Here is a 24,584-nt window from a genome sequence, read left to right on the forward strand (position 1 = left end):
CCGGGCATGGATGCTGATGTATAGAATTTGGTAGGTAATTGTCTGCCATGTACAGTGAGGGACAAGTCATATTTTGCAGTACAACTGCCCTTGTGTCCTGTCAAAATACTGATGCAAGGCAAAGATAGTGCTGGATATCATTGGTCCACTAAAAGGCTGCTATCAGAGCAAGAGGTGTATGTTTGTCCTGATGGATAACCATAGTAAATGGCCATGTGACGGCTAAGTCAGTAGTAGAACATTTGGATAGTGTGTTTCGGAAGGCAGGGTTTCTGTCTATAGTGTTGACTGACAATGGTGTTCTATTTCAGTCAAAGGTGTTTGCAGAGTATCTAGGGAGTGCAGGAGTGAAAAATGAGAATACAGACCTATATTGTCCGAGGCAGAATGGGCTGGTGGAGGGATTTAATTGAGTTGTGAAAGGGACGCTGCAATTAGACCTTATGTCAAAATTGGATGTGATGGCAACTGTGAGGGACATGGTGTGGGCCTACAGAACCACACTGCACTCCATTACTGGAGTGTCCCTGTTTGTGCCTTTAAGGGGAAGAAAACCGGTTAGGGAATTGACACTGGAATAGCTGGGCATTTCAGGTCCATTTGAGGTGAAGAGAGAGGAACTCATTCAGAGAGCAGAGAAGTGTCAAGAGAAGTACAAGAAATGGTTTGAGGGAAGGAAACAGGTATATGGGAACCATATCAGACAGGTGATGAGGTATGTGTGAGGAACGCCAGATTGCGAGGGAACAGTATCCCGTATTTGTCAGGTCCCAAAAGAATTAACCACCTTTTGGGTACTGGAGTAATACTGGATGATGGGACAAAATGGAGTATGAGACAACTGGTTGAGTGCCAGGAGTCAAAGTGGAGATTTTGTGAGAAAAGAAAGGGAGAAGAAGGAATGCTGAGTGTTGTGATGGTTATTGAGCTTGGGGAGAACAAAATGGAACCGGTTTGTTCAGGGATTGAAGCGTTCTAAGGGTGGAAGTTCTTGTGATGTAAGTGATGTGAGATTGGTGGTGCCATCGGGAACTGTTGTTTCTGGGGCTGTTGTAGAACCTGAGGGTGTGGCAGGAGGAGCAGCGAACAATGATAACATTATGTTGAGAGCTGAAGAAAGAAAAAATGGGGAACTGTTGGAATCAGGTGATGAAGACAGTCAGGTAGACGCTGAAGGAATGAGAAGGAGTGTACGGGTGCACCGTTTTACTGACAAATTAATGGACTATGTGCTGAGTTTTTGCTCTAAAGCGGAAGGTTTGTAGAGGTGAGACCGCGCCACCTTCGTAGTCGCACAGTGGCTCTGGTTCCGGCGCCTCAGTAGCCGGGATGCAGGATTTGAACCATGATCATGGCTGGCTGCGGGGATGCTAACAGATTGCTGGATGTGCCGTGGCTCCTAGAAAGGAATGTATTTGCTGAATAAAGGTGTGTTTACCTATCTGCTCTCTGTGTTCTTCTTCTGGGCCCTGGAGTCTCACCACAACAGTGAGCCAAATTCAATACACTCAGATTCATGCCTGGACTCAGAGGAGTCATGACCCAATCAAGGCCTTGTCTATCCATGAATCCTGCAGCAAAGGAATGTTTTGCATGTTTGTCCTGTATTATTCTGTGTTTTTGGTGCCCAGGGCATTCAACTGTTTCAATTTCATTGCCATTGCCCCACAGTCAATGAGCTACTTAAAGAAGAGTGTGACAATTTTTCCTTCAAAGATGACCATCGGACTGGCCCATACTTGAAGATGAACCCCATAAAACTGGTTGCTTCAGCTGTGGTTTGCCAGATAGGTGCCCTCTCTTCTGAACAACAGTTCACATTTGGTATATGTCTCACCCGCCAACAACATGTATTTGCAGTCTTCGACGGTCTCAAACCACTGTTTTGGTTACAACACCCTAGATCTTAGGTGACAGACTTGAATGTATGAAAAGCACACCATTCATGTGGTGTACTCCAAGAATGCATATCAACAATGCATAAAAATGTAAGTTTGTATACACCCTGAGATTCCACTCCCAATGACCTTAGTGCTCCAGAACCCCACAATCAATGGGAATAATTACAGTTATTGACTGATGATAAAGGTTGTCCTGGGCACAGTGAAGTCTATTTAGGGTATTAGGCTTGTTGTGAATGTGAACTGATTCAAGAGTGAGTGAGAAACTGAAAATAAGGGGGATTCAGAAACATGCCTTACTGTATTGTAGGTCAACTCAGAACACATGTATGTCACTCCTCAGTCCAGGAAAACTGTAAAGTCTGACACACATCGCAGTGCGCCATTTCCAACCCAAAGATTGCTGAGAACAATTGATTACTCTGTTCATAACTTGAATCCTTTTAAGAGAGACAGCAAAGATGTTCATTTTCACTAGAGAGTTTGTGATCTCAAACATGTGCCTAAAAGTACAACAAACAAATGAAAATGCTACTGTAGTGTTCAGAACCATGCAAAAAACAGTCAAGCTATTGAACTTCCTGTACACTTGTATAATAACAACTACAGCACTCCCTAAGTGCCCACACTTAATTGTCCAGATGTTTGTTTTCTAGCCAGCTCATGTGTGTGGGCCCTCCCAACTTTGTGTGTTCCCATGCCCTCTAGCAAGCCCGTTCACACATGTGGAGCCTCATGCAGATCACTAACTCACATGCTTACCTGCTTACCAGTCGAATGCAGACCTTGGACCTCTCGGTGCAACGTAGGCACCTAAGCTTGATAAAGCCTTGGCAACCAGACCAGCACAGGGACCCTCTCACAGATGGGATACCAATAGTGGACTAGTTGCCACCTCAAGTGAGCAACAATCAAGGATCTTTCTTGCAGTCTACAGCCAGTTATAGCCATTAATCAATTAAGAAAGCCCCAGGTTTTAACTTGAGTATATAAAAGGGGGACAGAGAACAAAGGATTGTGGAAGTCATGAGTTGGAGGGAAGAGGAGCTTGGCAGTGTCCTGGTGGAGCAGTTTATATATTATATATATTGTTTTTTTTTACATTAAAAGGAAAGAGTGTCAAACAGTAACGTAGTACTGTGTGTGTACACATATAACTAACATGGTAGTACTGTGTTGATGCAGATATATTCACACTATGATTGGTGTGCAGCCTCTGAGCCTAGGTAATGTCAAGGTGTCACGGAAATAGCTAGGTTTTCATATCTTTCCAGAACAGTAAAAGGGAGGGAGTAGTCTAACCCATTTACTGGTATGGAATTCCATAGGACTGAAGCATAAATCCGGGGAGCAGTTGGATAGCCCTGTGGAACCAAATCAACACAAGTCAATTTATACATTTATATACTTAAAACACTCCCAGTTATTTTATTACCTCCCCTCAAACATGATTGGACAAAGCACTTACAAAGAACTTACATATTTTACAAATTCATTTTTTCTCATTGTTCATCGACAATCTTTATGACCATCTTCAGATAATATTCGAAGTCGGCCTTTGCTGGGGTTTGGTCTGTGGTAGGTCGTGACATCATGGTACAATGAAACATTCACATATAACATAATTCATTACTTACTATCAACTGGCCTAGAGCCTTTAACCTTAAGCGTGATTTGCACATGGTCTGCTCAGATATTATAGCAATATGAAGAAGGGCTGAACAAACAGGTTTTCATTGAACTACAGAATATGATCTCATCTACCGCAGACTCCTCGTCCTTGTAAGACATTCTAATTCATGTGACCACTACTCCATCACGTACAGCCTCTAGTTTCACCCTGTAAAACCAATTGACCAATGGACACCCTGGCCTCTGGCCCCATCTTTATTGCCTGTCCAAAGAAATGGTTAGAACCCTCTACGTGACTTCAATGCAATAGGCAAAATTACATCTGTTCCTTGCAGAACTGTTATACCATAAACCTTTCGTCTTGCTCATAGGCTGACCTACTACTGGATGACTCATCTTCCTCTGTCAACCCACCAAGCTTGAAAAAACTAAATGTCCCAGCTACCAGAAATGCATCTTGTAACTGCTAACTGCAAAGTCTGGATAAACTCACAAAACCCCATTGCATATAGATTCATACAAACTCCTTATTAACGTTCTTCCATATGCTTCTCTGTCTGATCAACACTCCTTTTATATATTTCTCTGTGTGTATGTTTTATACATTTTATAAATGTTATTACATTTTTACTGCAGGATCTCTGTACAGGCTCCCCTCTGCATGCGCTTTGAAACTTTCTCTGTCTTCCAGTTTCCATGCGTTTCAGATCACCCCCTGTGTGTAGATTGTGTTGATATTACATATATGGTTTTTAACATTATATCTTTCTCCATGTGTGCAACCCTAATATGTATCAATTCTAGACAAACAGGAACACTTAATAGTAGCATATCCCATCCATAATTAATGACACTCGATACATATGACATTGCAAAATTGTGCCCAGTTCGCAGCCACCTCTAGTCATCAATACGGCACATGCAACATGAACCCCTCATAATCCTGGGGACCCATCCTGACCACCCCAACATTCCCCCCATTAGTTAATACTTTAACTAACAAATCATAATCGGCTTCTTAGTGAAATACCCTACAATCATCCCCAATGCCAGTCCCAATATGGGCATACCATTCCGCCGAACATCCCCAACTCATCCCACCACCATTTCCGCAATCTACCCGCTGCTCCACACAAGCATGCCAATTTGGTGGAGAACACAAGACAACTTCATTTTGAGTACCCGTACAGGATGAATCAGTGGTGGCCCTAGCCTTGGGCAGGGTTATGGTCAACATGGCAGCAGCTGTTGGTAGCTGGGCAGAGCAACATCATAAAAGCATTTGACAGGCACAGAAAAGAATGAGAAGACAAAAATACCCAAATAAGCAACAACATTTTCACACCGAGTCTCATTTAAGAATGTATCCAAGAGAGTCAATCCACAAATTGTTGGTGATACTAGCCTCAGTCTCCATTAACATTTTCAGTTTATGCAAAGCAGCAATAGTTTGAGGGTACCATTCTCGGTATGATTGGGAGGCAGAAACGTGCAACAGGTATTCACGATTTTCCAGTATACTCCGCCCTCCATTGCTGTGAGGTTGTTGAGTATATACCGATTTTGCAAAGACATAAGCCAGAGTGCCCACAATTCTTCCCTAATGGCACTAAATGCTGACTCGGAATTGTTCACTAAGAGTAACAGTTCATACCTGGTTAAGAGGAGCCATTTGTCATTGGCTGCTGCTTGAGCGCCAAGTGCCATGAGTGAAGTAAAGAAGGTCTTGGTGTGGCTAAACAGCAGATAACGATCAGGAATGTCTGCTAAAGCCTGTGACAATGCTGCTGAAAGGTAGTTAGATCTTCACCTACGTTGCAATTATTCGTGATTTTTGCCACAAAGCATAGTATTTTATTTGTCTATTTAAGGTGATGAAAGGGATGCAAAGGGCCCAGGGAACAAATGGGGTACAGATGTAACTTTGGGCTTTAAACAAGCCAAAAGCAGGTGTTCCTCTAGGATTATGAGAATGGGAACATGAGGGGTAGAGAGACTGCACACACCTCGGCAGTCTGGAGGCAACTGCCTATATGCATACTGTCCACAGGTCCAAAACTTATGTAGAATAGTAGCAGTACCTCCAGCCAGATCTGCGGCTGCAGTTCCCATTCGTGCCAATGGGCACTGTGTCTTCGCCCTTAAAACACAGAGAAAAATGTGTACTTTTCTGTATATCAACAGGTTTTTTGGCTCCTTGAGCCACGTCAGATGCTGCAAATGATTTCTCCATACTGTCCCACACTCTTGATTTATTTGTGCCACGGTTGTTTGAGAATGCTTAATTCCTCCAGCTCTGCAACTCATCACCCCTTGCTGCCATCGATTTGTAAGAAAGATATATCAGAATAAATACCCTAGGATCACCAAAAGCATAGGGGATGAGAGAGCAGATGTAGCAATATCCTACGGATCTCTCTCTTCCCACCTTCCTCATATGGCTATACCATATGTTACCCACCGCAAAACTATGTGCATTCATTGTGGGATCCAGTTCATCATCCCATTATCAAAGAGATCATTGTCAACATCAATTTTTCTTAACATAGACAAGTTTAAATGTTCTGTATTTACACCGACTGTCATCCTCAGACATGATGACATAAAGACCAGAGAAACCATAAACATATTAATTTTTACAAAATGTACAAATCAAAACATATCCTTTCCTAGACAGAATTATTTAAATAACAGATCTCTATTCGTATCCCCCTTTGCACTGAAATGAACATCGAATCCTTAGGGTGTACTTAATTTTTATGCCTGCTCCTGTGCTGGTGGACGGCTGCCGGTATCCCTTTGAGTATCTCTACGGTGGAATCCAATTCCTGTTGCCTTCCGCCTTGACAGCAGTCGGTATTGCATAGATTACTTGATTACTTGGTGTGGCCGATTGAAATGCTGCTCGTTCCAATGACACACGAAGGTGCAGATCTAGAGCCGGTCCCTGTGGAGAAGCTGTGTCTTGTGCTGATCGTCTGTAGTCTCACTGTTTTCTCCTATTGTCTGTTGGTGAGAAGACACAACCTGTGAAGATATCATCTTAAAACATTTTGTTAATGCCATAAGGTACTCCCTAAACACCCTCTCAAGGGAATGCTGGGGTCTTGTGTGTGTCTGACGCCAGACATGTAGGTAAGAGAAGTGTATGTAAAATTTAATGAGGGCTCAAGTGGTGGTCCTTCACTGGCTGATTTCTCAGATGGAACACCATGATTTATTTAATTCTGCACATGGTTTGGCTAAATGGGCCTTAAGGACCCTGTTGAGCCTCTTCACGATCCAGTTGGCCTGTGGGTGGTACTCCAATCACAACCTATGCTTTATTCCTAAATGTGAAGTGATCTCTGCGAAGAACAAGGCAATAAAGAAGTGGGTTCCGTTATCAGATTAAAAAAAATTCCCGCCCGCGGAAACTCTGGTAATTGTACCTCTTGGAACAGGACAGCCAGGAACCATTTTCTGGGAATCTGTAAAAGGTAAATACGCTGCTTCCTTCACCTCATTGTCTGCAGCATCTTTCCCGAGAGCTATTGAATTAGGGTGTTAGGTGTGGGTAGCACATTTAAATAACCCTAGCTCCACTGGCAAAGTTAACACTTCAATTAATCAGGAGGCAGTGCAGAATGCTGGCCAGGGGATCCAGCAGACCTCCGAAACCCTCTTCTCTGCCATCTCGATAACACAGATTGGACAGTGGAGGTGATGTAAGCAGAATCAGCAAAAACAATGACTGACTACCCCATACTCATTTCCAGCACCAGGTGAGTGCCACCAGTTCTCTGCTTGTGCAGAGTAATGAGAAGGCACCCATCTCCTCAGTCTGACCTGATACTCCCCATCCACAAGCCCCACAACAGCTGCACCCATATGCTTCTTACCCATCTCTTGTTTGATGATCGAAGACCCGTCAACAAAAATCACTTCAGCCCCATCTAGGGCATCCTCTTTCACATTCACCCTTTCTTCTTCTTCCCCTTTATACGTGGCACAATCATGAACAATGTCCTCAGGCTGCATTGGCTCTGCTACAAATGTCACAGGATTGACTAGGTGAGATTGCATGGGATGAATTGATGCTTTGCCAAAATTACCTCATACCCTGAAACTCTCCGAGTCGTTAACGTGTTTTTTTGAACATTGCAAAAACTGTATGCTCCATGTACAATGTCACCTGGTCAACCCCTTAGTAATGGTCAAAATACTTTGAATCACAAAATCTGCTGTTGCTATAGCTTGCACACAAGGGAACTGCCCCAGCATTACTGGGACTAGGAGTCTGCTGTAATAAGCTAAAGGTTTGTGGCCTAGTGATGTTTGCTGGGTCAGGACCATTGTCATTCCCTACCCATTTGAATATGAAAAAAGATAAAATAGCTTCTTGCGGTTGTCAGGACCGGATCACTGCTGATCACAGCCTTGAGTACCTTAAAGCAAGTTTCCATTTCCTCAGACCTCTCTATCAGACCTTTCACCTTATGCGCTTCCTTAAGTCCTTGCAGTAAGGGCCTCACATAACTAGAGTAATCAAAAATCCTTGATCTACAATAGTTACAGTGCCCCAACAACTGCTGTATCTGTTTCCTCGTGACTGGCTGAGGCATATTGTGAACTGCAGTGGCTCTCTCCGGCATTACCTTCCTTCCTGTAGGTGATATTACTTGCCACAAATATACTACCTCTGTCTGGCAGTATTGAAATTTTTCTTGTCCACTTTGTACCCCTTCTGCATGAGCAGGGTGGGGAGCGTTATTGAGTCTCCTCGACACTGCTCCTCTGAAGTGCTACACACTAAGAGATCATCCATACTGAATTAAGGTACTGGACACATGTAAATTCCTCAAATACATCTGAACCACCCTGTTAAAAAAACTCTGAGATTCACAGTACACCTCTGGCAACCTTGTGTGCTCACATTTCTGACCACGATACGTAAACGCTGTGAGGTACTGAGAATCAGGGTGTAAGGGAACATAGAAAAATGCATTTTTTAAATCAATTACAGTGAAGTCCGTTGACCCAGTAGGGATGTTACAAAGAATGGTAGCAAGATTCAGTACCACTGGAATTCTGCATCAACAATATTATTGAGGGGGCCCAAATCCAGCATCATCCTCCAACTGGACCCCTTCACTTTCTTCACAGGGTAGAAAGCCATGTTGCATGGGGACACAGAAGGTTGTATTATGCCTTGCTTTAACAGTGCCAAATTGGTCTTGTAAATCCCTTTATCCACATCCCTAGACATGGGTACTGCTTATCTCACTGGGTTTCAAGATCACACTGGGTTTCAATTTTATCTTCACTGCTTCAACACTCTTTAGCAGCCCCACATAATGAGGATTGCTGGTCCACAAATGGTCTATACATTTTTCCAAATCCTCCTTCCAAAATGGCAATGTATTTGAGCATGGTCTGTGGTACTTCCCTTTGCTCTACCCCTTTCTGGCAAGGAACCCCAATTTCAAAGACCATCTCTCCTCAGTCTCTTGAGTCTTCAAACAATTGCTCATCGCACATGTCCCACAGCGACAAGGTCGGATCGATGCACAGAACTTTGCGCAACGCTCTGCCTTCTTCATCTGTGCCTGAAAGAACCACCCTGTTCTTCTTGATCACTATAGCCTCTAAGTGAATTGTAGCAATGGTGCCTGGCATTACTTCCTGCGGCCCATCAGGCTGAAATAAGAAATCAAACCAAGCCTGATTTCTGATCCCTGAGACCTAACTCAACAAAACCATCACCCCATAAAGAAACAATACTGCATGCAGAATAACCCCCCTAATCGAGCTGTTGCTACAATAGGTCTGAAAATTCACTGCTTCCCTTCCCGATAACTACCCTGGGGTCAAGCATACACTACCTTCTTCCGTGAAGGCAATCGACATCTGCAACTTGCTCAGGATGTCCCTTCCCAAAAGATTAGCTGGGATGTCCGTACAATACAACAAATTGGCTGATACATTTTGAGTACCCACCATAATAATAAGATTTTCAATATAAGGAACCGACAGGATAGCCCCAGTGAATCCTGTGTGTCCATCGTTTGCCTGACAAGGACAACTGACCTTCTTAATGCAGGATTTTGTAGCCCCTGTGTCAACCATGAATCTGGGAATGAGAACGCTCGGTCACCTACCGGCACACCTATCCGGGATTCCTATTCTGGATCGGTGGCAAAGGACAGGACTGGACACATCAGAGACCCATGTGGGCTGTCCTAACCCTAGTACATATTAGCACTGGGGCGAAGATAAGGTTTCCCCCCCAAAAAAGTGCTCGAGTGTAGAGCATAACTGTTCCTTTGGGGTAATGAATTCTTGTCCCATGTCTGCGCCAATGATTGTGTTGACATGGATGCTGAGATCTTGAAGGCCTGTGCAGACCCAGTTGCTTGGTTCTGTTAAGCCTGTGCTGCGATTGCACAGAGCCCTGGGCATATGGCAGGGTAGGCGCTCGCATCTGTTGAGCTCCCATGTTAAAGTAATTTCGCCCTTCACAGCAATCTCATGGCACATGTCACAACCTTCCACACGACCAACACTGAATCCCATAAAATCCTCCATAACTGTTTCACATTGGCCCATTAAACTGAGGGCCCATTCCTCCTAACCCGCCAAAAGAGCTGCTCCCTTACGGAAATTCTCCCCTGACCCTCAGAAACCCTCTCATTGGCCTTGGACCGGGAACATACCCGTCAATCCACTCTTGTGTCATACCCGGTACACTATGGGCCTCATTACAAGTACTCCGGTCCGGAATTAACACTGCAGGTAAAACCATACCGGCACCGTTTCCATGTCCGCCCAATCATGACCCGCGGCCCTGGTAATAGCACCACCCTAAACCGCCACCGCGGAAATAGGGGTCCCGTTAAGTCCGTCTGCACGGAAACCCCTCCGTTACCGTCAACACGAAACACCGTGAGCATCACAACTAGCGCGGACATGGAAATACCGGCAAAAAAATGGCGTAAATACCATGATCACGGTGGCGGAACCGCCGCCACCGCGAACATGGCGTTATACATTGCCTGCTGAACTGAATCAGGGCACAGGTGCACCAAATCAGCCCAGCTGGACCTAGCAGGCCACTGGGAGCCTACAAAAGGGCCACACCCAGCCCAACACAACACAGAACCATGCAGGCAGCAGGTCTAGTAGCACTGGGACTGGGCCTACTCAACCAGCAGGCAGCACTGCACATGGTGGCAGTAATGGCGCAGAGGAGGAGGCGTAGGCGGAGGAGGCGCAGGCGGCAACCAGCCAACCCTGCAGCTATGGCAAACCCCATTGCCCAGCCAGCCCGACCCCGCCGCCAGCCAGCAATACCATGCATCAGGGCCTCACCCTGGAACCTCACCCCAGGACAGATCCACACACTATACCGGCTGGACCGTGCAACAATCCTGCACATCACCGCCATGATTGAGGACAACATCAGCAGCCTAATTGTCACCCCCACTGACATCCCCCCCCTCTTGAAGGTTGTCTCAGTACTGCATTTCCTTGGCACTGGCACCTATCAACACACGGTTGGTGAGCTGCACGGCATATCACAACCCTGTTTCTCCAAAATCCTGGTACAGGTACTGGATGCCCTGTTGCTCCATGTGTCGGAACACATAGCCCTACCCCGCACCCTCCCCGAGGTCATTGCCACCAAGTTGGCCTTCCATGCCATAGCAGGCATGCCAAATTGCATAGGCGCAGTTGACTGCAGCCACGTTGAGCTGACAGTACCACGTGCAATTGAGGTGGTGTTCCGCAATAGGAAACAGTATCACTCTTTGAATGTCCAGATGGTTTGTGATGCCATGCAACTGATTACACACTGCTGCGCACATTTCCCAGGCTCATCACATGACTCAATGGTACTGCAGAATTCCACGTTGCCACGGTACATGGAACGCTATGCCGGACAAAGCACATGGCTATTGGGTGAGTACAGCTGACGATGCTACAACCCTGTCGAAGTGGTGTGTGTGTGTCCATGCCAATGAGCATTGTGAGTGTGCCGCTGTGACCGCACATGCATCACCCCCCTTCCATCTACCAAATACACAGCGGATGCCAAACATCATGAAGGAAGACATGACAGGGCACCACAATGTGCCCGTGCACACGCTGGCACAGCCAATCCCGTCACTGTCCCATGAACCTTGTGCCACTGCAGACACCCACCCTCAATTGAAACACTGCCTCAAAAGGCACGAGAGGCGTGTAAATGAGACGACGTGTATTTACTACTTCCGTACAGTGGAGTCACTCTGCCATGTGTGGACAGCACTGCACCGTGACATGCACACAATCAAATGTCACCCGCAGGGCACAGTAAACATGCAAGTTAATGTGTAGGCCCATATCCAGTTAGCGACATACATCGTGATGCCCAAAACATACCTCCATACACTGCATGGTACATATGCATGAATGAATGATGATACAAGAATGCACAGCAGCAGATGAGGACATGATGCCACAAACACTGACATGTTCCCCCATCTACATCCCATGTAGGCGATGCAGGATATGCACTCACGCCATGGATGATGACACCTGTACGGAGACCAAGGAACAGGCATGAAGAAGCATACAATAGGGCACATATCCGCACACGTGGAATGATTGAGAGGACATTTGGACAGCTGAAGGCCCGTTTCCGCTGTCTGAGCAGATCTGGCGGATCACTGCTGTACAGCCCAGTGAAGACGGGTAAAATCACGCTCGTATGTGCCATGCTGCACAATATATGCCTGTGCAGGAACATCCCAATGCCACCAGACGCAGATGAGGAAGATGGGGATGGGGATGGAGATGGGGATGGGGATGGAGATGGGGATGGGGATGGAGATGGGGATGGGATGGCACCGCCTCCCCCTGGGGGTCCACATGATGGCCAGAGAGCACGGGATGCCCTGATTCGCATTTACTTTTTAGTCACAGCACATTCACAGAAATGCACGAACATGGTGACGACAATGAATTAATAGTTGCACTGCAAAATAAATGATCAATGTCCACACATGTATGTCTTGATTCGAAATGGTGATGTATTGATGTGATAACAACAGGGAAGGAGGTGCATTGGTTAGGGAAGCTGTACACCCGGGGCCACCCACCACCCAAACGTGCCCACTCCCACCCAGACCCCATTGTTCAAACCCCCAAAACTACCTACCCCACCACCCAAACGTGCCCACCCCCACCCAGACCCCATTGTTCAAACCCCCAAAACTACCTACCCCACCACCCAAATGTGCCCACCCCCACCCAGACCCCATTGTTCAAACCCCCAAAACTACCTACCCCACCACCCAAACGTGCACACCCCCACCCAGACCCCATTGTTCAAACCCCCAAAACTACCTACCCCACCACCCAAACGTGCCCACCCCTCACACCCTTGTAGTCCACATGTGTCCTGCACTGCCCCACACACATGCCATCACTTCCGTGTGCGCTTCTGTGCCTGTGCAACCTTGCCCGAGGGACCCGTTAGCCTACTCGAGCACCTCCTTGGACTGGCAGTAGTGGAGCTGGATGGGGTGGTTGTGTTTGATTGGCCAGAATCTGGGATTGAGGGCATCCGTGCCAGATTTGCCTGTTGGCCAACCAACATGGCCTCTACAAGCCTGGAGGTGTGGTCGTTGCCCTCCCGCACATGGCGTGCAAGGGTCACTATAGTGCTCGCAAAGCGTCCGATGGACCTCGACAGGTGACGCACTGAGGCGCTGTAGCTCTCCCTCTGCAGCCTGGATTCCTCTAGCTGCCTCTCCACCAGCTGGGTGAGGGTAGCCTGCTGGTCCTCCATCCGCTGCATGCGGGCATTCAGTTCGGCCATGGATGGGGTGGGCGACCTCATGGGACTCCCCAGTGATGTGGGGCTGAACTCCAGCTCATGGAAGGAGCCCAGGTCTTCCAATGTGGGCATCTCCCCCTGTGGCCCTGTATCCGAGTGCTCTTGCGGGGCACTGTTATCACTGCAGGCCGCCCCCTCTGCAGTGCTGCTGCCTTCGGTGTTGTGTTGGGTGGCCATGATAGGTTCCCGTGGCACCTGTCTAGACTCAGGCAGTGTGGAGACGGTGGGGATGTCGGTGGTGGTAGTGGGCCGCACATCTGTAGTGGCTGGTAATGTGGCCAGAGGTGCAGAACTGCCGGTAGCATCCTCCTGTGTGGTGGCGGTGGCTTGGGTACTTGCCGGTGCAGATTGGCTGGCCTGTTGTGCAGTATCACTGTCACTTGAAATGGCTGTGGGGACACAAAGGGCACGCAATTAGTGTTGTTGTGGTGGCAGATGGGTGCATCACATGCGTCATTAAGATTGTACATTGAATAGTGTTAGTCACATGCATCTGATTGCTGGTGATTGCTGTGATATTGTTTGCCATACGGATCATGATGGGTTCTTTGGCCCATACATGCATGCCTGGGGGGGTGGGGTTATTAATGGGTCCTTTGGCCCACACATGCACTGCCTGGGGGGGGTTGTTAATGGGTCCTTTGGCCCGCACATGCACTGCCTGGGGGGGGAGGGGTTGTTAATGGGTCCTTCGGCCCACACATGCACTGCCTGGGGGGGGGATTGTTAATGGGTCCTTTGGCCCAGTACTCACAACTGCATATTTTCATATGGCATTCATGTTTCGGCACTTACCGGCATCTGCAGGTGGGCTCACTCCTGCCTCAACCTCCCCGATCCCATGGATTCCCTCTAGGTGGAGGACGCTGCTGCAACGCTCCTCCCATGCTTGCAGCCTCAGTGGGGAAGGGGGTCCTCCGCCTGTCCCACTGCTGCGTTGGCGGTGCGTAGAAATGAGGTTGCGCACCCTCAGCCTTAGGTCGTCCCACCGCTTGTGGCAGTCCTTCACGCTCCTCGCTGTCACGCCCACAGCGGTGCACTTGCGGGCAGCTTCGGCCCACACCTCCTTCCTCTACTGCTGTGTGGCACGCCGTTGGTCGGCGCTGAACAGCATCTCCGCATTGTCCACAATGTGCTCCACCAAGACGGTTAGCTCCGCCTCGCTGAAGTGCTGTTTGCGCTGCCTCTGAGCAGGAATCCTGGCAGACATGCTGGTGGTCCCTTTTGGCTTCTCAGAGTTAGGATTGTGCTTGTGCTGGCTCTGGATGGCAATGGATTGTGCTTTTATATGATGGCCGCCTCTCTGTTTCCTGTTTTGGCGATCATGGTATTTCCGGTTCCGTGTCCGTGGCGGCGGAGGCGGACACGGGTTTTGCACCACATGTGGCTGCGTTATTACCATTTCCGTGGGGTTTTCCGTGACGGCGGTAACAACGTTTCCGAGTCCGTGTGGTGCGCGTGACCGACAGCGTGTAATCGGACGGTTTTTCCACAACCTTGCGGACACGGAAACGTTTTTACCGCCGTCACGGATTTTGCACGGTCCCGGACTGGCAGGTTGTAATGAGGCCCTATGTCCCTGTTGTCCTGATTGGCCCTGCTGAACCTGCATAGAATTTATGATTACTGCCCCTTCTAAACAGATCTTTGCCAATTTCTTTTGGACAAGCTTAGCCTTTGCTTTTTGTGCTTACTGTGCACTTTCCCTCTCTTTTTCTTGTCTTTGTTTGCAAAATCATTCCGAGGTTAGAGGTAAGTAACGGTTCTTACCGGCATGGCGTAAATAGCGTGACGGTGCAGTCATTAGTCCGCTAATAGAGGACTTCATGGGCATGAGCTTAGCGTCCAGCCATTGTAGGCATGAAAAATGCTCTTAGCGGCATCATACATAGCGCAGATAGCACTACCGGCATGGCCTAATGTGGCATTAGCGATGATCGTTATTAGCAGTGACCGCTAATAACAGTCACCGCTAATAACAGTCACCGCTAATAAGCGGAACGGAAGTAGCATCATCGGACAGGAACGAGAAGGAGCATGGCGGCCATCTTTAAAAACACAATCCATTGCCATACTCAGCACACAGGACCTGTGGGACTCTGCTGTTTTTCAGAAAACATTCACCAAACACACCACTATGTCCAAGGCCCTTAAGAAGGGAGCTACCCGCCAGCGCAAGGAGAGATTCAATGAGGATGAGTTGGAGATTCTGGCCGGGACACTGCAGGGATTGTCTTTGCAAACAGCATGAAGAGGGAGGCCATATTAAAAAAAAAGGAGATCTGGTCACTTGTGGCGCAGAAAGTTAGTGCTGTCGGAAACACCCCATGAACCACCAAAGACTGCAGTAAGCAATGGGATGACTTGCGAGTAAGAAATATACTCTCAGTCAACAGGAGCTAGGCAATGGCTACAAGAGGAGGACCCAGCTCACCCCATGGGAGGACATCTGCGCCAGCATGATCAGAATGGAGGGGATAGAAGGTGTTGGCGAGATGGAGTGTGGCGCCACAACATCGGCCAATGGAGGTGAGTGTCCTAAGGAAACACTGTAATGCCGAGTCTGATGAAAGTCAACCAATATGTCAGTCCAAAGAGTCAAGCCATGGTCCAACACACACACACACTCCCAGCAAAGTAGGTGGATGCATCACAGACACATGCAGATGCCTGCAGAAAGGCAATGCCGTACCTGACACATACCACACAAAGATGTAAATGCCATGAGGCACACAGCATGCAGGCCCCAACAAATATGCATGTCATATAGTATAGCTCTTGGCCAACATGAGTGACGTTGACGTATGCCTGCATAACCCACCCATGTATCAAACAACGTGCTCATCCAAACTCAAATGCCTATTACCCTCAATTGTGTGGATGATCAATTGTCCAAATGTATGTATGATGCCTATCAAAACATCACTCATGCCGTCCCTCTCTTCGATCCCCAGAGGCTTTGACCATGACAGCGATGGGCAGGACACAACCCCCAGAAAGACCACACCCCGGAAGAGGTCCCGGGATGATGCCAACCGCCCTTTGAGTTTGAAGGGACAACGCAGGGGCCGCCGTGCACCATCAGGCAAGACACCCGGGGTTACCAGTACACCGGTGCCGCCAAGTGCCGTAGAGGCCGAAGCACCACCAACCATTCGCCATCCAGAGGAATCCGGCGAGGCACCACATTCTGGCGAGTCCAGTTTGGCTGGAGAGGTGGCAGCCACAGCACCCCAGGCTGTGGAGGACCCACAGGATGACATATGGGTGCCCATTGAGGACGATGCATCAGATGTGCTCCGCACGCCCAGTCCACCGGCATCCCCCCAAATATCATCCCTCGAAACTGACCACGCGACCACCCCGGAGCAGTCTGGGCAGGAGCAAATGGAAGGGCACTTCAGTCCCATATTGCCGAGTATTAAGGCTGAGCAGGCTGAGAAGGACAGCCAGGGACCATCAACCTCCACAGGTGCACCCGCAGGGCCGCAGCGGTCAGAACAGCTGACTGACCTTGTACGGCAATTTGTTGAGGACAACACACTGGCTAGGCAGGAGTGGCAGGAGAACATCACCTCTCTAGGCAGGTCCATCTCGGAGAACAACACCTCCATGGCCAAAATATTTGCTGATAGCACCAGCCGCCTTTGCGAGAAGGTCTCCGCCCTCCGCCAGGTACTAGGCCGCATAGCCGATACCATGGAGGCAGGGTGTCCGGCTACCCAATCCGAGCAGGCGGCCACACCGTCATCATCTAGCTCGACACAGACAGGCCCGCTCCGCAGGTCAGCACGTACCCTGCGCCGGCAAGACATACCGCCACCTGGACCAAGGAGTGCAAATTGATAGTCAGAGCAGCCTCATGTAGGCATTGGAGACTTGAAGGGACATGTGTGTGGGAGTTGTGGGGGGAGGGGGTGGGGGTGAGGGTGTGTGGGGGAGTTGTGGGGGGAGGGGGAGGGAGGTGCGGGTGTGTGGGGGAGTTGTGGGGGGAGGCGGAGGGAGTGAGGGTGGTGGAGGGTTTTTGCACTTACATTATCATTGTTATATTTAATACACCCGTTGTGTCAAAAGCAAAACCTGAGTGGACATTCATCATTGCGCATGAGTCATTTATTCATATACAGTGCATAGTGTGCATGTACCCACACACCCAGTGGCCTCTGCCAGCATATCATGTCACCCTCTGCAGCCATGAATGTCAGTAATATTGGGCAACCACTGACTGATGCACAGCACATCCCTCCTGTGCATCGGCACCGCAATGATGTGCAGCCACTTCTTCTTCATCCCCTTCATCATTACCAGGTGGTAGCAGTTCAATGTCAGGGGTCAGGGGCAGGTTGCGTTGGAATAGCATGTTGTGCAGCATAACACATGCCATGATGGTCTTGGCCACCTTCTCATGCATGTAGAGGAGTGCCCCACCTGACAGCCTAAGGCGGCAAAACCAGGCCAAAGGTCTGGTCAATGACCACACGGGTAAGGGTGTGGGATCGATTGTAGTCCTTCTCATGCCTGTTCTGTGTGTTTCGGACAGGGGTGATGATCCATGGCATCAAGGGATAGCCACTCTCACCTGCATGGGAGGCATTAAAACCCATATGTCAGTCCATTGATGATGGACAGCTGTACTAGTCAGATTATCGTTGGTCACATGCACATGTCCCTGGTTGTATGTACGCCATTTTTAGGCCCTCATTGAGTCCTGTGCCATGGATAATGGTGTGGGTTGCATCTCCAAGATGATATATGGTGTGCTTAGCTGTATTGTAGCTCATGCATTGTGTATGCATACAGCTGTGTTTGTGTAAATTAAGTGATGTGTTGTGTTCTGTAGGATCTTCTGATGGGGAGCGTTGGCAGTAGGGTCTGCTATGTTAGGCATTCTGTGCTGATTTTTCCCATGGTGACATGCAGCATTCCTATGGTTGATCCAGGATATCAGGCACAACAATGTGTTATGATGTTGCTTGTGTCGCCTTCCATCTGCACCTGTTTGTAGTGGTATAGTTTGCGATTACAGTAAACCACCTCCATGGCATAGAGGCCACCTTTTGTTTCAAGAATCTCCTGGGGAGTCTGTGGTAGGGATATGTCTTCCGTTGTGTGCTTGAGGAGGTCATCCAGCACTTGCTTCAGGATGCAAGTGAATGAGGGTGGTGATCTGCCATGCATGTACCACACTGTGTGCTGGTAGTTGGCTGTGGAAAGGAAGTGGAGCACCGACACTACCTTCCATAGAGGGGGGATGGCGGTGTGTGCTTGAATGAGGCTGACAATCGTGTATCATGTCCACAATGGTGTTGATGGTGTCGCGGTCCAGACGGTACAGGGTGTGGTTGTGCTGCGGGGTTGGGTTGGAGGGACTGGCTCTGATGTTCGGGATTGGGTGCTGCATGCGTAGTTACGCTGGCTGCACTGGTGGGGCATGCTGGGCCTGTCTCACCCTCCTTCTCCTGCTGTGTCGCCTCTGTGGTGCCTGCTGTTGGTGTTGGTGTTGTTGCTGGTGTTGCAATGCATGCATGTCCTCCAGCTGAAGTGTTGATGCTACTGTTGGATTGATCTTGGTGTGGAATGGGGTGTCGTGTGTGGGTGTGCTCCTTTTGGTCAGGCACAGACTCCATTGCCTCTACCTGTGCTGATGTTGTGCACCTGTGGCAGTTGGGAACACTGCACGTGGCATTTAATGGTTGGTAAGAGATGCCGGTATTTACAGCATGCCGGAAACCACTTTTAACGCCTTCATGATGGCGGTATTTGCATGTTAGCTTCACTTGTGATCTCCTCCAGTTTACGGCATGCCGCTATTGCCGGTATGATGGCCCACCTCCATGCTGCTATTAGAAGCACCGTAAATTACAATGCCGCTAATAGCAGTTTGGCTGGTCGGAATAGCCTGTAGCCGTAAGCGATGCCGGTAATCCTTTACCGGCATCGTTTATCCCTTACCTCCAACCTCGGAATGACCCCCAATGTGTACTTGAATCTCTGGCCAACACTTGACCTCCATTATTACCACCTTATCTAAATCATGCTGGACTTCCTTAGGGAGTCCTTTCTTCAGCATAAGATAAATAAATTGCCACTCTTTGATCCCACCCTACTCCCGACTCTCCACATCTCCTGGATTAACTGAATATGTGCAGCAGGATCATCCTCCGGCTTTATTGTTTTTCTTATTATCAAATGTATATCCACCATATCCAGATACATAACTCGCAGGGCCTCCCAAACAAGCGCCCTATAGTTATTGAACACTGCTCCATCATGGGTATTCGTGTCTAATTGAACTCCCATGTATCCCACTTTTTTCCAAAGCTCTTATGACCACTCCCCCATTAGAGCCGCAAATAGGCTTTTCATGTCTCGTATGGCTAACATGACACCAGTGGTATATTTCTCCAATACATAAATCCACTTCCCTGCTCCTGCAGTGAGTGAAGAGAGTGTCCTTATCAGGTTATTCTGGCACATGTGTGACCACAGAATATAATATGTCCTCCTTGACCCTTCTGGAGTAAATGAAACTGAGTTAGACCCGATTTAACTCCCCATCTCTCGCCTACTGCTTGCTATGGCCATGCGAGTACTCTGGCGTGTCCTATGATTCCATGGAATATTACCTATCACAGCTACTGAAACAGGAGTTAGGGTGGCTGGACCCTGCTCTCCTTACTCAACATCCCAATCATCTTCCTCTTCATTGTCTACTCATGCTACCACATGCCCTAGCCCTTCTATGGGCACAGAAGCATAATCAGTGCTACCATAGGGTACCGTCTACCATCCTCCCTGCTCAACTCCTGTACCTGTGGAAAGAACCTCATCTTCATGTACACCTCAATGTTTCTAATAACGGATGTATCGAGCCTCACAAGAACCTGCCCATGTCTCCACCTTCCTTCTTCTACATCCTTTGTCTGTCTTTCCTCCTTTTCCCGCTCTTTATCTTTTTGTCACCATAGCAGCACTATCTCTTCCTCTGCTAGCCTCAGTGCTTTCTTAATTCTTTCCTGCTCCTGTGTCTCTACTACTTCCTGCAGCCTATCCTCTAACTTTGCAAGAAAAGGCCTGACCTCCCACTTCTCCCACATTCTTGATCCTCTATCCGCACTCCTATTTGCCAGTCTCAGTCTCTCTCGCTCCACCACCCTTAATATATCTGCTAACCTAGCAGTCGGGGGAGTTAATCCCTTTGCACTCTCTGTTTGTAACCTCTCTGCAGCCCTAACCATTGAAGGAGTCACTTTTCCACTTCCTTTGAGATTCCAATTTCTAGGAACCACAACTGATGGAGGTACTACCTGTGTCTGTCTCGTATCCACTGAAGTAGCTGCTAGGAAAAATAGAGGTACGAACTCAAGGTTTGTATAACCCTCTGCGGGTGATAAAGGATAGCACCCATATGGAGGTGGCGCAGAAGGATCTCCCACACTCTTCTTTTTTGGCCCCTCTACCCCAGTTTTAACCTTATGACCTTCCCGCCATTTTCACAGTTCCACAAGAGTTCTAAGACATTTATCTGATTCTCTAATGGTGAGCACGGATGTCTCGTAGTCAAGAAGGTATGCAAAATCTCCAGTATCCCTGTATCATAGGTTCTCCTCACTGGCCAGGTATTAATCATTTTACCCTTACTTTCCGTAACGATTCTCTATGGTACTTTAAGATTTTCACCTTATAGCCCGGCACCAAATGTCACAAATGATTCAACAGTGTCCATACTCCAACCCAAGTTATCCAAAAATAGTTTCACACAAAAAACGATACTGAGTCAAACCCAAGGCACACAAAAAAGTCACCCAGAGAACTCCCTTCTTACCCTTGCTCAATTTCCTAGTCATGCTTCACACTCACTCACCATACTCGTCTATATGGCAATTACCTAGCTTTACTATTTTCTTCAATTCTACTTTTCATTCCTACACAGAAGACAGCATTTTATTTAAAAAAACACTCTGTCAGCCAATATCTCAAAGATATCCCCACCACTCAAGCATACGAGGGGTGCAATGCTTTACACTACAGCATAGCTGCTCTCGCTTCTCTCTCTCTTTTGACTAGTATGGACTTTGCTACTACAAGACTGTCTTTTCCTGACTATATGAATATTCCCCTTCACAACTTCCATTAACCAAAAAAGAGGCGAGGGCTCTGCTCACACAGCTGATACTCCTAAAGGCTAGCATGGGTATAATTTAGAAAGGCATCTATGGTTGCACTTACACTAAGATGCCACCCCCACCTTTAGGTGAGAGCTCCAGCCAACCAGACAAGCAAGCCAGAGGTTATCAAGATAACCCCTGCAGTGGGCATGCTGGGTAGGGTAGGCTACCACCTCACACCTATAAAATAGAAAAGTATGTTTAAAAAATGTATGTATAAAGGACTTACAACACAGAACAATTCAATCCCTCCATGAAAAACATCCACTTTTCCAATCCCCACAACCTCGACTAATTCTGATCTCCCGTATTCCTATGCGTTCTTCTGGTTTATGTGCCTTGTTCCACCATTTCTCTAATGACCTAATAGCACATTTGTTAATGTAGAGGTCGTGGGTGTACCAAGGGACAGAGGGATTCGCCCTGGCCGGCATAGTTTGATTGGCATCATTATTAAAGAGAGGAGAATAAATGGTGACTGAAGTAAAGAGGAAACGATTGGAGGAGGAAGAGAAGAGAACACTATTTTAGAGACGTACACTGTAACTCAAACAGCTCCCCGCATTGTGTTGCATATAAATGTAAAGGGCAAAAGGCGGCATAGAAACGTGTACGCTGCCTTTGCCCTTCCATGTGCATTCCTCTTTGGAAAGTCAGTAAAAATTGCCTGGCATGCAGGCATGGCTGCCATAGTTTACTTTTCATTGGGAGCGCCGCTTCCCATGCGGGCATGGGAAGCGGCGCTCCCAATTGAAATGAAATTGCTATGACATGCTTGCTGAAAGACGCTGTAGCCGTAGTCCAGCCTAGAACCCTGGGAAACACTGAAAGTAGACAGTGAAAGGTGGAGGAGAAACAGTACAGTTGTAGCTACAAAGGGCCGATCATGATGAAAGAGGTCAGCCGTCCACTGCCCGGCCCTTAATGCCAAAGGTACCATGGAGCCATTTCATAATGATACAATGGTTGACCATGTCAAAGGCGAAGCAAAGATCGACGATCACTATCCTCGATTGTACCACAATCATAAATACCAAATACACTTCAATTATACAAATCCACCATATTACAAATATGATATACTCCCCTTACAGTACCTATACTAACTCAACATATAGTACTATAGTGCATGTGCCAGTGTGCAGATTCCCTTGGGGGCACGGCCTACAGTCATTCCCCCAAGAATCTGGCCACTGGCCACAACCACCACAATAGAATTAAACCATATAAGTATGTACCACATAATGTCTATGAATAAAAACATTCACAGAACACACCCCAGCACCTACAGAACTATTATTCACCGATAAAAGGAGCTATAACTCATATATTTTCCAGACTCCTTTTCCTCACTGCACTGTCCATGGACAAAGGCCATGATCCGCCCATCCAAAATGGCCACTGTTTTAAAAATGAAGATGCACCTCACATTTTCAAACATCCAATGAGCATGCACCTATCTACAAATTTTGAGGACCATTCATCAAATGGTGCCAAAGTTATAAGCTGCCAAAAAGTACTCTTTCTATAGGTTCAGTAACCTAACCAATAGAATTACTACCAGTCATTATATAAACATCGCTCCCTCACCCGATCATCACTTTATATGAATTCCAAATTCTCACATTCATGTTTCGCATTCTTATTCCCCATCGCTTTAGATAAATACATTTATATTTTATACTATAAATATCTTCAATATAATACTGTGCTACATTCCTTTTTTTTAAACCCCAATAGTCCGTAGACTACATGACTATTCGATAGTCCATTTACGAAATAGAGTATCCGCACACATCGTGCCGTGTCCGCGCATGTCCGGTCTCACACAAATACACTTTAAATTATTCCATTGATAGCGCACCCGTTTCCGGACATTCATGTGCATGCACCTGGCATCTCCCACCCACGCAGTTTGCGCACTCGCCGCCACACACATCCCCAGATATTATCATGTAACCGCATCCGTGCAGCGTGACGGAGTGTCAGCAGACAGTGTCCATCACCGCAGACAGTTTGAAACTGCATTTCCGGACAATCTACAATACTTCAAATTCAAATGTCACCCCTCCACAGCACCCATACCCATTGTTACTTGATCATAAAACTTTTTACAACTTTCAAAGGGCTACTGTCGGCTCAGTAGTTCGTGGACGTTTCCTCTGAAGGGACCTACCCACAATGTTTAGTACTTCATAATCTGGCACACCAGCAGACATATTCTTCCAAGAGAGCTACTTCCAGCAGACATCCAGAAGTTTAACAAAGGCATCTCTCATGGCCAATCCTCCTTCCCAGGGGCGACCACTACAAGCACCAAGTGAAAGGCCTGGACAAAGCAACATGTGCAGTGATGTGGACAAGGATAACTAGGAACAGGAAGAGGTCGAGGAAGTGCCTATCACCAGCTTCTGGAGAGAGTCATGGATGCGGCAGCTTTTTAGCACCGTTGGGGGAGTACCAAAAACTCAGGCAGCCAAATTGAAATGCATTCAGTGCGGGGTCATACTTACTCGCAGCACACTCTGCAGTACTCCTTTGGCACCACCTCCATGCGCCACCACACCAAATCCAACCACTCGAGTGCTCTGAGAAAGTCTTTCCTTTGTCACAGAGAAGCAGTTAACAGAAAGACAAAAAAAGGTTCCTTTTGGTGGCACCTTTCAGAGTTAAAAAATAGAACTAAAAATAAATAAATCAAATGACCTTTTTCAGCCTGCAAGATCCACAGAAACTATTATAGTGCACAGACACCTGACATATTCCAGGCACAGGGGAGGGGAATTAAAATCAATGAACTTGTTTTTTGTAAAAAAAAATGGTGGCTCTTAAAATAACCTTTTTTTATTTTCTGACTTCTATATTTTTTGGATTATTTATATATAAGTAAAAAATGTTCTACTGAACTTCCTAATTTTTTCTAACTTTCACAAAACATGCTTCTAATTCTTTTTTTCAGCATTTCCTTTTTGTTTACTACAAGTACTAAGACACTTCAATCCATATTATATGTGTTCTCAG

The sequence above is a fragment of the Ambystoma mexicanum genome, chromosome 1p (genome assembly GCF_040938575.1).
Source record: "Ambystoma mexicanum isolate Mex_15411 chromosome 1p, UKY_AmexF1_1, whole genome shotgun sequence".
In the NCBI taxonomy this organism is placed as follows: domain Eukaryota; kingdom Metazoa; phylum Chordata; class Amphibia; order Caudata; family Ambystomatidae; genus Ambystoma; species Ambystoma mexicanum.